Consider the following 14,965-nt stretch of genomic DNA (forward strand, 5'->3'; position numbering starts at 1 on the left):
CAAGAATGGCACAATTTCACAGAAGACAAACACTTTGAGCCCTGAAGATGATCTCATTAAAGATCGAAACGTTGGCACGATAAAGAAAATGTTTTTCTGAAACCTATCACACCAGACCGCTTCTCACGATTTCTGAATACTTTTTGAATTTAGGATTTCAATCTTAGGTGATCCGAAAGGCTTATTTTTCAAATTTAGGTTACAAGTGTCAATAACTGGTGACATATCAATAGGCACCTTTACCCTATTTAACCTAATAAAATTTTCGTCATGAATGTAGAAAACAAAGATGGATTTATTGCAATCAATACAATATATCCTAAAACTGATCTATTTTTAAAGTTTTTCAAGGTTTATCTCTCTGTATAATCGAACCAAACTGAACACAATTAGCAGTCGTTCCAGGCTTAACATTTATTACAGAAAGAAAAATCGTTTAAAATCAACATATTAAAACTTACTGCTAGTATTTATTCATTTTTTAAAAATTTAAATGTCAATGCTCCAAAGGCTTTTGGTCATATGAAAAATTCACAACACGATATCGAAAGTAAAACAAACGATTTCTACCTCTATAATTAAATAAAACAATTAACGGATTAGAATGGAGGGGTGGAGCGGGAAACTGTTAGCAGAATCGTTCTTCAGGTCATAAGTGACGGTTTGGACAGATTGTAATGGCGTGTCCGCATAAATCTGCCACCCCTGGAGAGTCGGCTGTCTCATCTCACGATCATGGTTTATTGGTTTGAGACCTACGCACTTAGGGACATGGCAATATAGATGCAATTTCCATCGAACCGGAGCCCCATTGTTTACTCGGCTTCCCCTTGCTTGACGTATCTGTTTCATCATAAGTAGTCCTGGTGATAGCTGTAGCTTCGTCCGACTTCCTGTCTCCTGAAACACGCACTCGCCCTTGCAGCAAACAAAGCAAGGAGACAAATCTCTTTAATTACGTTCATCCTTCTTGATCTTTCTTTTTCGATATTATTCCCTCACAGATTGGTATTTGCTTTTGTTAATTAAATACACTAGTTTTCATGGTCCGCTTGACCAAATAATATTTTTAAATTAATTAATCTGTATTTAAGGTATTGGTTGTGACACTGACTTTTTTATCTCAACCACTACCTTAAATACAGATTAATTTGTTAATTAAATTGTTCATTTTTTAACTTGCAACTGTCATCACTACATGCCACTTTTGGCCTTATCCTGTATGAAGGTCTTTCATTTGAGCCTCCCTGGCAGCAGATTTCAAATTCTTTTCTTAGGAAATAGTTAGGTTGTCGTTGGTGGTGATGTCCATAAGTGAGTTTTAGAAATTTATTTAATGATAGTGAGAATGGTGCTATTTCCCAAATATCAACGGGATCCTGGCATTAGACACATCCATGTCATATAGGTCATCTCGATAGTAGGTAGATCAGTTTTTACCAGTAGATATGTTTGAACATTCTGGTTCTTCTTTTCTCCTCAACTGATGCTATATGGTCGTTCGAAAATTTCTCATCCAATATATCTCACCTTGATGATCGTCGATAATTTTTCTGTGTATATTTATTTAGATGAAGTTACTTCTCCAATTATCACGCAATTCTTCAGACAATTTCCCGCAAACTATCGTGCACCTCATGATCTCTTCTTAAAGCCTTAGATGTTTTTGTCACGCAGCCAGTAAACGAACAGTTTTCACAGATTTATTTTATCGTATTAGATTCCATATTTTTTCGTCGATCAACCGCATTTACTTAGTAAATTATCGCTTCAATTTGAAGAAATCAGGCTAAACTACGTTTTGTCCTAGAGTTTACAAGTCATCTTGTCCTTTCTCCCGATGTTGGTCTTCTTGCAATAGCTTTCCTCAATTACAACATCTCCAAATCCTCGAACCCTGCCAGAAGAAGATTTTTTAATTTTTTATTTTATTGGCCTTATGATCTTGCATATTAGCCATGGTACGAATTCTTGTGTGTTCAAATTGGGGGTATCGGGAAAAAAGGGCCAGAGGCGACGGTGGGACCGAACCCACGACCGCGGCATGAGAGTTTCTCATGCTAACCACTCGGCTACCGCGGTCCCCCGAGAGAATCCCCAGAAGAAGATTAACAGCTATAAATATCATATATAGCTTTCACCATAAACAGAAAGATATCCCCCACCATCTATATACAAAATGTGACCCCCTGAAGACCTCGCGCAGTATCGTGGTATGTACCTTGATAAACGACTTATTTGGAATCAACACAGAATTAAACGAAAAGTACTAAACCGCAGGCACAAAATGATTAAAAAGCCTAAGTGACAGCTCCAAACTTACATTACGCAAAAAAGACTTTACACAGCACTTCTAGTGCCAATGTGGATATGAACTGTAAGGTACGGCATACAAGCTCTCCAATCCATTATACCATTCTTGAAGCTCCCATCTGTGTCTTTACCAACACATTCTGACTTTAAAAGTTTTGTTTTGTTTCATATTTAGCCCAATCACGATAGAACCGATTCACGCCTAATTATCAAAAAATGCCAATCCTCTCATTAGAAACTACGAGGGTCTAAGATGATGGGTAGGAAGTAAATTATTTTTTCCACAATAGGCATTTATTTCATAAGACGCTTTTTACATTGTTGTAAGTTCAAAAGTGGTAGTCTGGACGACTATGAACTTGGCGAGTATTCTGTCAAGAATGACTACTCGCTAAGCCCATAATCGTCCAGACATCCACTTTTGAACTTACAACAATGTAAACAACCGTCAAAACCACTTTATATTAAAAAGGCTACTGAAGATGGTCGATATAGGCCAAAATGTGACTGAAGAAATAAATATCTATTGTGGAAAAGACAATTTTTCCCTAGCGACAATCTTATTACGGAGTTCTACAAAATCAGGACGGACATGAGCAAACAATTAACAAATCTAACCTTCCAAAACATAACCGTAGCGATTAAGGTGCTCTTATCACCTGGTTACGCAATATGCCAACGATGATTCGATACAATCACACTTAGCATACTTTGACTTATTTAGTTAGTATGGTCTTAGTTCGATGGGCTTAATTCATTCCTCCCATACAAATTTGGTTTGGTTTTATTTTATTGTGTATGATTAATTTATTTCCCTTAATGTAGCTTGCTAATTGCATTTTGTATTACCATCAAAGAAAAAAAATTGCCCGGTTACAGAAATCGGAAACTCACTGAAATGGGATTAGATGACGGTTAAAATACAGTTGAGAGTATCACCTAAATATCTGAACCAATTTCAGTTAAATGAAATGCCATTTGATGTATATATACTTTTATGTGGAAGAGACTCGAACAGATAACAGGTAAACTGTGTAATGATTTATGGCGTTTCAAAACAACTAAATTTGCGTGATAGGCGTTCTAAGGAAAAAGGGGACAAATCGATTTCATTCGGGTCTAACAGTGGAATAGATATTTTTCCGGTCAAACCGCCGTCAGCCATCTCAGCTATTATTTAACTTCAAATCCGCTATAAACAAATAAACACAAGAGTGTCTGCAATCCGGTCGTCTATTCGAAATTAACGGGCGGGTAGGCGCGCATTCCTACCGTTGAATACCCTTGTAAATTCCTTGGTACAACAATTTGGTAAAACCATGATTTAATCGCCGACTTGCGAAATATCCCTTACTGTTGTAGTATCGATTATGCTATAAATCATCGCAACAACAGGAGATATCCAGCTCATAATGGGTTATAAACAAGGCCTGGGGACCCTCCGGAACGTACTTGATCATAGGAAAGGACGGATAGGTGGTTGAAATAGAAAAGGCGCTTGATTTTTAAAAGAAAATCCGCCAGAAGTAGCGAGTATGGTAAATTATTTTGTGGAGTTTCTAGACTTTTTTTCTTAAAAATTGCATCGTTTAGTAACACGAATATATTCGTGAATATTCTCTGGCCCAAAAGGAATTTCAGCCATAACAATAATGGACATTCCACGCGTACTGTGAAAAGGTTGAAGATAAGTATAAATATAGATATACATTATATTAATAGGTATGTTCAGCATGAAGTTATGGTGTTTTTTTTAAATTTTTATAAATACTCCTTCCGTTTTCTTGAATTTTTCCACGTTTTTATTATACCAAGACTTGGTCCCTCCTCAGTCTTTTCTTCTTCCATATTAACACAGTATTACAAAACATAACAAAACCAATAAATTATATGGTCTGAAGTTTTTTCATCCGTAAAGGCGGGTGAAACGAGGAACCAAGATAATATTTCAAGGCTTACCTTTTCTCCTTTCTGAGGAATCGTCCATACGTCGGTCTGCCCCAGGCCTGAGGATTGGCTCGAGGTGGTCCCTCTGCCTGGGTCCTCGCTAGATCTTAATTGATCCAACCGTTGAAAATGGTACGTGTTTTAGTGAACACCGTCACGAACAAATAGAACAAAAACTCAAGAAATAAAGAGAAATGGAGTAAAACGTGGTGCGCAGACGATGTACAGACAGTGACTCAAATCATAAATCTAACTTCCCGTGGTAACTTGCGGGCAACAACAAAGCGGCAGTAGGCCTAAAGGTTATATAAAGACAACAAATATGGATTTATTGTTTTTGTTATGTTTAAAAAAAAGTACAAAGGAAAATGAAAAATAGGCTCCAAGATTGGTTTACAGTATTTTGACATACCGACTGAGGACTTAACATAAAGAACCTTCTTTCTTTTCATTCTCGACACTTCATGCTAAATCTTATTTCCTTTTCCCATTCATAAATAATCACGCATCCTTATCTAAAATCGAAAAAATCTCTCTTGCTAATGAATAACTTTTGTCCCTTTACCTCTATAGGGACAGCAAACCCTCTGTACATTTTACTTTATTCTCAAAACATCACCTTACCTACACTTAAAAAATACATTTAAAGGATTAACTTCTGGATACCAGGGGGCATCGAAGAGGCCGATAAATTGGCCAAGGAAAGTTCAATGAAGACACCTGTTACACCTTTTATGGCATACCGAACTGCCAAAAACGTGGATCCATCAGACAATGGATCAAAAAATAGTTCATCAAAGGACAATCGCAGAAACCAACAAAATAATTACTAAATATAGGACGTATTCGGGCTAGAATTGACTGGACACTGCAGCACCGGGGCATATAGAAACAAGTCTGTTCAGATGATGCCAGGAAGAAGAAGGGATATCGGAACATGTCCTCTGCTGTAGCGAAGGCTTATGTAGTCCAAGATTCCTACCCCTGAAGGGGAAAAGCAAATGGCCTGAAGGGTGCACACGGGATTCCTTGAAAAAAGCTTTGGGATTTGGTAGTCATAAGCATAAAAAGGAGCTGTAGACAACAATAGAGATGCTCAAATGACAGGTCGCGTTGCGTAGGTCGTAAATTGACTGACTCCTTATCCAATCTTACCTAAAGGCTTTACAACCCGCATATAAATAAATGTTGTTTAATCCCGAAAGTCGGGAAAAATCTTTCAAAACAAAAGAAAACTAGTCATTAATCATAGGAGACTCAAATAAATATATCAATTATGTAAAGCATCAAATGCATGTTCACTCATGTCTTTATTGAGAACAAAGTTGGGCATTAAGAGATTTTTTTTAAGTTTACAGGTTAAGGAATTAATATACCTCGGAAGAATCTTACAATGTGACTGTACAAAAGTTTAGAAAATAAAATATATAGTCCGATCAAAATAAGAAATGGCAGATCGATAAACCTTTTCAGCATAAATAATTTAAATAAATGTTTATAAGACCATCGTCGGTTTATAAGGACGGAGGTTTTACGGTCGCAAGAAGGTTTATTAGAAAGCTCAGAAAGGTTATGTTTAACACTGTATTAACTGACAAGAAGAACTAGCTTGAAAACGGATCTACGGCTATTGAAACTTTGATTAATGTGGGTTAACCACAAATCAATGGAGTAAGAGGAAGTAGATCAATCTAGGACAATTGGTGGAATATAGTGGGGTCAAGAAAGGCAATTATGGCCAGGTTTTTAGAATTAATGGCAGCAAAAAGTTCTATCATATTAGTTAGAAGAATTCATGGTTTATGGTATACCATAAGTTCATTAATTTTCTATTAAAAATTATTTAATCGAGTGGATTATTATTATTATTATTGTGTAGAGATTAACATCACACCCGACCGCATCTCACGATATCTGAATAATTATTATTATTCTTAATGTGAAATGCTATAATTTTCATTTTGGTTAAGGATTTTTCTATTCTTAGTCTGATAGAAACTCAAACGAACCGTCTTCCATTGTTTGCTGATTGTGCTACCCCAAATGTCGTTGTTTACCTTTTGGGGGAAACTTTAACACGGGAATTTATCACCTTAATCAACTGGGTGAAGCAACAAACGCAGGATTGAAGGATCTCAAAGATTCGAGTCAGGACAAATGTATTCCATGAATAATATTTAGAGGGATAAATCAGATGATGTACGCTCTAATTAAGTTTCAGCTGTACTAATTTCCGCAAATGTTGTCTCTCTAACTCAAAATGCTAAAAATGCTTCGTTTCACGGTTTTGCAAAGTTTGTAAGGATTGCTACATACTGCTATAAACACCGGCAGGAGGTACAGGACTTAAAGAAGTACCGGATCGAATTATCGTAATCCTTGGGGGAGACTTCAATCAATTTTGCTTCAGATGATGCCAAACCATGGATTCAGTTTATGAATTAGAAATAATTGATGAAATTCTGCTAAACACCATGGAAAATCGATGCAATTTTTTCTCGTAACGTACAATGATGATTATTAGAGTCAAGGGTTCATCACATACTTCAATAATGACAAGATTGATGATTTCATTAGCGCTGGAACACTGGTTCACCCATTGGTTGGTCTGAAGTAGAACTAATTTGATATATTAAAAAGGTACTTTGGATTTCTTTCTGTAATCCAGTAATCTTATTTTTAAAAAATTCCAATTGTTTGTCCAGGTTATAATTTTTCAGGTTTTTTTTTGGTTTGTGACTGACCACTGCATCTTATAGTTTGCTATCCCACCATGCCTTTCTTTTAAGGTTTAACATACAAATAAACAAGACGTTCTGCACAAAAAGTCTCATTTATTCAAATAAAATATAGTTTATTATGGCAATAGAGTGAATGACGGTGTTCTGAGCAATTTGTTCAGTTCAGCCTATTTATAAGGGAGTCTGGTTTCGTGACTGAGGACAAGCAAACTGTTCCAACTTTGCTCAAGTACGACACGACTGGTGATCAATTAATTTCTACTTCAACCTTGTTAAACCTGTCGACGATTAATTTATCTCTTTACAACACAGGGTAATCGTTAGGTAGCTCGTAGAAAAGGCTTATAGCGGTGCATATAAACGAAACAATAAACATTAAAAAAAATTTATTTAGTTAAATTTTTTAATAAATTTGAATGATTTTAGTACCTTTTCTACAAACTTATCGTAAGATTTTTTTTCTTGAGGACTGCTGAGCAATGACAACGTTTAACATAATATATATAATCCATATATATCCTTATAATAAATAATATATATATATAAATTCAATCCACGGGATAANATTAGGTTCCGTGGTCCGATTGACCAAATAAATTATTTTCAATTACTTAATCTTTAAGTAAGGTTTTGGTTGAAATAAAAAAGTCAGGGTCACGAGCGAGATTCGAACCCACGGCCTTCAGCTAAATACGCCGCTGCTCTACCACTTGACTTTGATCCTCTCGGACACTAACTTCACATCTCAACGCATTTAATGGATTTAATAAGCAAAATGAAGTATACTTCACTAAAGCTCTCCGTGGCCATTTCATTTGTCGCCGAGAATCAAATAGATTATACGAGATTTAAAAAATGGCAAAAAGGAGGTACAATTCAAAAAAGGTAGGGTTGAGATGGGAAGTTAGTGTCGAGTGGATCGAGTTCACGATAGCTCAAGTGGTAGAGCAGCGGTATTTAGCCAAAGGTCGTACGTTCGAATCCCGCTCGTGACACTGACATTTTTATCTCAACCAAACACCTTACATAACAAAGAATAATTAATTGAATTCCTGTTATTGTTTAATTATGCTACAGAAGGGATTTGGGCGTATGTTTGTTCCGAGGTTCTTTTCGGCTAGGATGTCTGCAACCTCATTGAATGAAATTCCCTCATGATCTGGAACCCCTTAGCGTTGTTTTTTTGGGGATTAAGTTTTTTTTTTTTTTTTTTTTTTGTGGCTTTGCTTATATGCGCATACGGCCAGTGTCCCGTGTTGCCAGCGACACCACCCGCCCGACCCGCGCGAGCCGACGAAAGCAACCTCCGGAAAGAGACCTAGAGCGCCCACCCTGACTTCTTTTTTTTACAATTGGGAACTTGGGAACTCCGCCCTCTCTTACGGGTGCATTGGGAGGATATAGATAAAAACCACTTACATCGCTTTACAGCGCTGTGGAAAAGTCCACATCCTCCCCGCAACCCGGAGCAAAAAGCGCCCTGAGCACTCCACTCCTCCCCCCGACGGCCGCGCGGGCAGGCCTCCCGGACATAGATTATTGTTTGAATAGTCTATATATCTATTACATTATCTTCTAGGAAGTCAAAAATATATCTGTATATAACACCACTACTTGTTGCCAACAAGGTTTCATAGCTGAACGGCTTGATCACCTCTTTCCGCTGGAAGATCCGTCTTAAAAGATTCTCTCTTTCTGTCTCATATTCAGGACAGAAAAAGACAATGTGCCTCATGTTCTCTGGCTCATCACATGTGGAGCAATTTGGCCACGGCCTAAGACCAATTCGATGTAGGCAAGATCCACAAATGCCGTGATTTGTTCTTAAGCGCGTTGAGGCAGAAAATTTTTTTTTGTTTCCGTACTCCGTCGAAAACCATGGAGCGATATTTATTTCCGGAAACAATGATCGATAAAATGACCCCGCCGAACCACTGTTGTACCAAAGCGTTAAGATATTATGTAATTTAAATATCTGAAATTCTTTAGTATTTTATTGTACATACACTATATATATTATCCACATTTTTTAACCCACCCGTTTAACCTTTTTAAAGAAAAGAAACATAGTATTTTGTTTTAATTTATTAGTATACAATAGTGTAAACATTACATAGTGTATAATATTAAAATGGCAGGTCTGACTTGAACCAAAGGAGTAAAATTACTTTGACTAATGTCTATTTTGCTTGTTAAAACATTGTTACATATTTATTAAACGTTAAAGTTGATTTACCAAGGTAATACATTTTTGAAAACTAAAAAGATGTTTTAAGTTGGTCCTATTTAGCCAAAGTAATGATTTAAATTGTAAAGTGTGGTTGAGATAAAAAATTTGTGTCACGAGCGGGACTCGAACTCACGACCGTCCGCTCAATACGCCGCTGTACTAACCACTTGAGCTATCGTCACTTTAGTCCCGTTAATTGGTGTCCTGGGGGACCGACTTAGCACTACAACTATAACTAGAATTATTGTGAAATAAAAGAAGAAACGGCAAGGCACTACCTCACAGAGTGTGATAGGTACGATAGGTCTAGATTCGAAACTTTTGAAGGAGAGGACATCACCAAATCCCTCCCCGAGATAAAATGGTCCAAAATCTTTGTGTTTCCGAACAAATCCAAGAGGTTTATGCAGGACACGTGAGCCGACCAAGTCCATACCTTACTTAATGATTAATTAATTGAATATAATATATAATATAAGATATTATACAGTTAGTTGTGGATAGTGAGGTTAGTGAAGAAATAAAGAGCTTTGACAATCTGTATGAGGACTTTTGATTGGAAAGATTGGATCCACCGGATATTGGATGGCTTGGCAGAACCCAACATTTCCACTCCGTATGTCCAAAGTGGTTACAGTAAGTCTTGTATAAGGTTAGTTTTGTTTGGACAGTCTGAGAATGCTCCCTTGTGGGACGCCGGCTTGTATCTATCTGACTTCCGAGAACTCCTTGCCGCACCTCATTCTATAGCAGCGGTCTGTCAGGTAGGATTTCAAGATCGGATAATAAAGATTGGTTATGAAGCGTTTAAGTTTATGAAGCATGCCCGGGTTCCAGACCCTATCAAAAGCCTTTGCTACATCTAGGAAAGCACTCAGGCAATACTTTTTATGCTCTAAAGCAGAGGAGATATAGTCTACAACTCTGAAGCCTTCTTGAATCGTGGAATGAAGTGGACGGAAACCGAATTGGTGGGAAGGGATGATTATGAGTATCTAGGTATTAAGCACTTTAATAGGAGCCTTTCAAAAATTTTAGATATTAAAGGAAGAGAGGATAGTGAGTGGTTCATAGGATGGCATTAGATATTGTGGTTAAGAAAACTATGGCATTTTGTGGGAGGTTTCGATGTATGGTGGAGGTAATTAGGCAAGGATCAAATTTATTGGTTCATCCGGCAGATCATGGAAGAAATCTAACGATAGTTTTCTTTGTTCACCTCATTGTCATTTGCTGTTGGTATGTCTAGGACACCGAAACAGATCAACAAATATAAATGTCTGTACGTCATGTGCATTATATTGTTTATTTGAAAAAATTTAAAACGAACTGAATTTAAGTAATTATTTACAGTTTGTTAACAGTTATTCAATAAGCATTCCAAATGTGAGTAGACTCGCGACAGTTTTTGGCCAAGGGCCATGTCGTTCTCGGTCGAGGGTGTGTAAAATTGCCGAAGAGCATTAACTCTAGACCGCCTGCCGGCTAGACTCTCCCGTTTCTTACTTGAATACGGACGAAATTATTTTTTCACCCTGACCATTTCAAATTCTTCCAGCCTAAAACTGTAATGTGTGAGAACGCGTGGATGTGTAAAGATTTCTAGGTCGTGAGCTAGCCAGCGAACTAAAGGTTAATTAACATCAGCAGCCCTTTCGAAACCTATTCAGCTTTATTGGCCTCGTTTATTTATATCTCGCTGTGGAAAAATGGTCAAAAACCACTGATCACACACGAAATTGATCAATATACGTATAACTTTGAACTCTGAAAATTGTTCATTTTTGTGCCATATTTAGAATAAGTATCAATTAAATTCTATCATCTCGGTGCCATTAAATAAATTAGAAAATCGACTAAGTAATGCTTTAAATTTTGTTCAATTAAACAGTTTATCGATTTTAAAAATCAAGAAATATTTAATCCTGTGAAATCATACTCGGGTGTGGTTATCTGTCATAGTTTCCTTCATTCAAATATTACAGAGTTGTTGAAATCCGGATCATCAGGAGAAATATTTACAATATATTAATTATTCATCTGAATAATTAAAAAGAAAATATAAATATAAAAGAAAATATGGATTAACTTTGCTTTATTGCTGGAATAGTGCTTGGGTAACTAAATTTTACATAAGACTCCATACATGCCAAAGAAAAAAAATTAGATTTGTAATTGATAATTATGTTTCCGAACAACCTCCGGAGGCGGATTTTATGAAAAATTAATTATAAGGATTTTTGGTTGAACTACAACGGGAATAAACTGAAACGTCCCTGCATGATGCACGTGTCGCCTACCCGTTTGACCTGGGGTCATATGAATTGTATCTTTTCAACAAGTCTCCATTAACAGCTTTTTACGTCCGAATAAAAAAACAAACATTATTTTTCATAATGACATGCAACCCTCATTAGTCGGTTGCAAAAATATGTGCCAAATTTCTAAACTTTCTATTTTGTCATCTTACATCAAAATTAGCCCTTAAGCCAAACTACCCTGCTTTATAAAATATCAAATCAACTTAAACTAGGCAATTATTTTTAATTAGATTTTGTAAATCGCATTTAATCGCATTAGAAATCCTTAAAAGTTTAAAATACTTAACATAAAGGTTAACTAATGAACAATACAACACAATATAATAATAAAATATAACCTAGTTTTGTCCTTTCTCAAATCTCAAAGTCTCGTACGAAACTAAAATAACAAAGAATACCATGGATGGAAAATACGTAACCAATTGTCACGCAAAGAAGATTTAGAAAAGATAATATAACTGTCGAGGCTAAAGAGAGCAAACGAGTGTAAGGACCAAATCTCTCTCCAACAAAACCCCTGGGACGCATACCATTCAGCTGAGGACAGTACAATTTGTGTGAGCAGGAATTACTCATGAACAAACTAGAGGATGCACAGAGATAAAGTTAAAGTCGCTATGTACAAATTACCTTCAGCTCGACAAATCTCCAATAAAGCCATATAATAACCTATAATAGACTTGCAAAACCGGTGCAGTAGCCACAACCAGCACACGTTCGAAAGATAATACTTGGTTGGTTTAAAATAATAAACAATTTATTCAATTGTTATAAATAGGAAGGCAAACTTTGACCTATTAATTAAAAAGCTGGGTTTGACTCAAACTACAAACTTCCACTTTGTTGAGTTTCAACAGATACATGCTGATTGACGTTGGAACTGGCAAAGTGGAACCTAAAATGCACAAAGAATGCATTTTCTACGGTTTGGACATGAAGTAGGGTAAATCAACAATTGCTGGTTCCGTTATGGACCGAGATTTACATGCACCATGTACTTACACGTAGGTGCACATAAGTAAAGTTAAAATCTAAAATGCTGGTCTGGGAATACGTGAGAAATATCCAATGCAATATCGTACGGCATAGCAAACATGCAAATCCAATCAAACCATTACAGGCAAAAAGAGAAGCACACCCTGGTGTACTTGCCAGGTTCAAAACAATCCAAGATTTGTTCAACTGTTCATGGATTCATGCTGACTCTGCCTTCTGACTAGAAGAAGCAGTTTTGGAACGCTGAGTTGGATAAGCTTCATGGCAAAATGGCATCTACGAATGCACAAATTTCTAAATATGAATGCATTTTCTATGTTTTGCACATAAAGTAGTAGTAGTAGTAAATCCTACAAAATAAAATCTACCTATTTCTGTTCTTACTCTTAAAAAGCACACAGAGGCACAGTTAAAGGCAAAAGGGTTATTATTTAAGGTCCAAGCTAGACTGCCAGTGCCTGACAAACCTTCAACGCTTTGGAAAAGCCATATAGCAAGCGTTAACGAGCTTCCAAAACATCGGGTAGCAATCACGCCTATCACACGCCAAAAAAGAGAAGCAACTCAGGGGTATTATAGCTCTGTACAATGTTCGTAGATACATTCTATGGTTCGGACATAAAGTAATCGATATTTGTAGTTTTATTATAAACAGAGAGGTTTCATTATTACCCGCAAAATAAAAAAGTTGCTCTATTCGTTATGCAGATACGATCATAAACTTAGGTGTACAGACGTATAATATGTTCACCTCCAACATAATATTGAAGTACCTGCCTAATCTTCAATACTTTGTAAAGCCATATGACATCCTTAAAGCCATATGGTAACTCATAATAAGCTGGAAACCCAGTGCAGCAAACACACCCATCACACGCCAGAAAAGAAAAACATACTCTGAAGTATTTGCCAGATTCAAAATAATAAAACTGTTTGCACATACTTCTATTGTTTAGATATCAAGTAGTCAATATCGTCATTTTTATCACGAACAGCGAGGTTTCACTATTACCCCCAAAATACAAAAGTTGAGCTATTCGTTTGGGACAAAAGACGTTAGATGTATAAGCTGTACAGACGCATAATATCTTCAGCTCCAAGATAATTTTGGAGTACCTGCCTAATCTTCAATACTTTGTAAAGCCATATGACATCCTTAAGCCATATGGTAACTCATAATAAGCTGGAAACCCAGTGCAGCAATCACACCCATCACACGCCAGAAAAGAAAAACACACTCTGAAGTATTTGACAGGTTTGAGCATTTGAGAGTTTGACTCCAAGCTAGTCTGGGCGGTCCTGACAAATCTCCAATGTCTGGGATATAAGATAGGATAACCCATAATCCGTAAAAATCTTGTAAAATCGGTGCAGTACTCAAAACCATCTCATGGCAGCCAAGAGAACCTTAGTTCTCTAGTATTGCTAGGTTTAAAATAAACAACAATTTGTACAGCTCACATCTACATGTCGATTTTGCCTAGAAGAAGCAGACCGATTACTGGTAAACTGAAACCTAAGAATGCTTAAATTTATAATGAGATAACATACCCATATCATCACATTACATTCCACACATCAAATATTTTTCACATAGTCTAATTTCCCAACAATTTAGCTTTCCTTTTCCCATTTNTTATTCTGAAACTTACATCACACCAGACCGCATCTCACGATTTCTAAATAAATAGCGATTAACGGTCACTAATCACCACACATTTATAATGAGTGCATGTTTTATGGTTAGGACATATAGTAGGGTAGATTTTGGATGGATCTGGTTAAGTCGTGGATAGTAGTGTTCTACCATTATCAGATACCCCTCAGAGTAGCTCATTAAATTACCTTTGTTTAATCAATATGGGATACCCATTACTTCTTCTTTGAGAGGGGTAAACCTGCACACACACCACAGCACATCAGTCACAAAGTTTCATTTTCTCAATAAGATTTAAAGAGTGTGTTTTGAAGTGTTCCCAGCGAAACCTGAATTTTCTGCCTTATTGTACACAAAACTTTGCCCCTATATCCGGACCTCATCAGGATTCATCAATTTGTTAGCGAGATATTAAGGGACGCCCTGGGGGCAGATTCATCAGCCTCAACTTATCTTTAAAACATCGTGCACGTTCATTAGGGCACGACCGTTTAATAATTGTGCCAAGTTTCCGACGATTAGTTAACAATATTTTAAACAAGTTTGGAAGTATCCCGTTTATTGTCGCGGACATCCTTTCGTATTGGTGCCAATTTAAAACACGATTACTCTATTTTTTTTACACATACATAATTATATTTCATTAAGTAAAATCAGTCGATTCGAGACAGTGTTTTCAAATGTTCAAATTATAAATATGTTGGCCGTTGTATTTAAGAAACAGCAAAAATGTTTTTATATTTTTAAGACTCATACAACA

At 36.5% G+C, this 14,965-nt stretch overlaps 1 protein-coding gene across 5 annotated transcripts in view; it reads right to left on the bottom strand.

Annotated features, from left to right (window-relative positions):
- The window catches only part of LOC106669897 (protein kinase C-binding protein NELL2-like), a 110,270-nt gene that overhangs the window by 75,317 nt on the left and 19,988 nt on the right, over positions 1-14,965 (bottom strand). The window lies entirely within an intron of this gene.

Source organism: Cimex lectularius, unplaced genomic scaffold (assembly GCF_000648675.2).
Source record: "Cimex lectularius strain Harlan isolate CLEC.00 unplaced genomic scaffold, Clec_2.1 scaffold76, whole genome shotgun sequence".
Taxonomy (NCBI): domain Eukaryota; kingdom Metazoa; phylum Arthropoda; class Insecta; order Hemiptera; family Cimicidae; genus Cimex; species Cimex lectularius.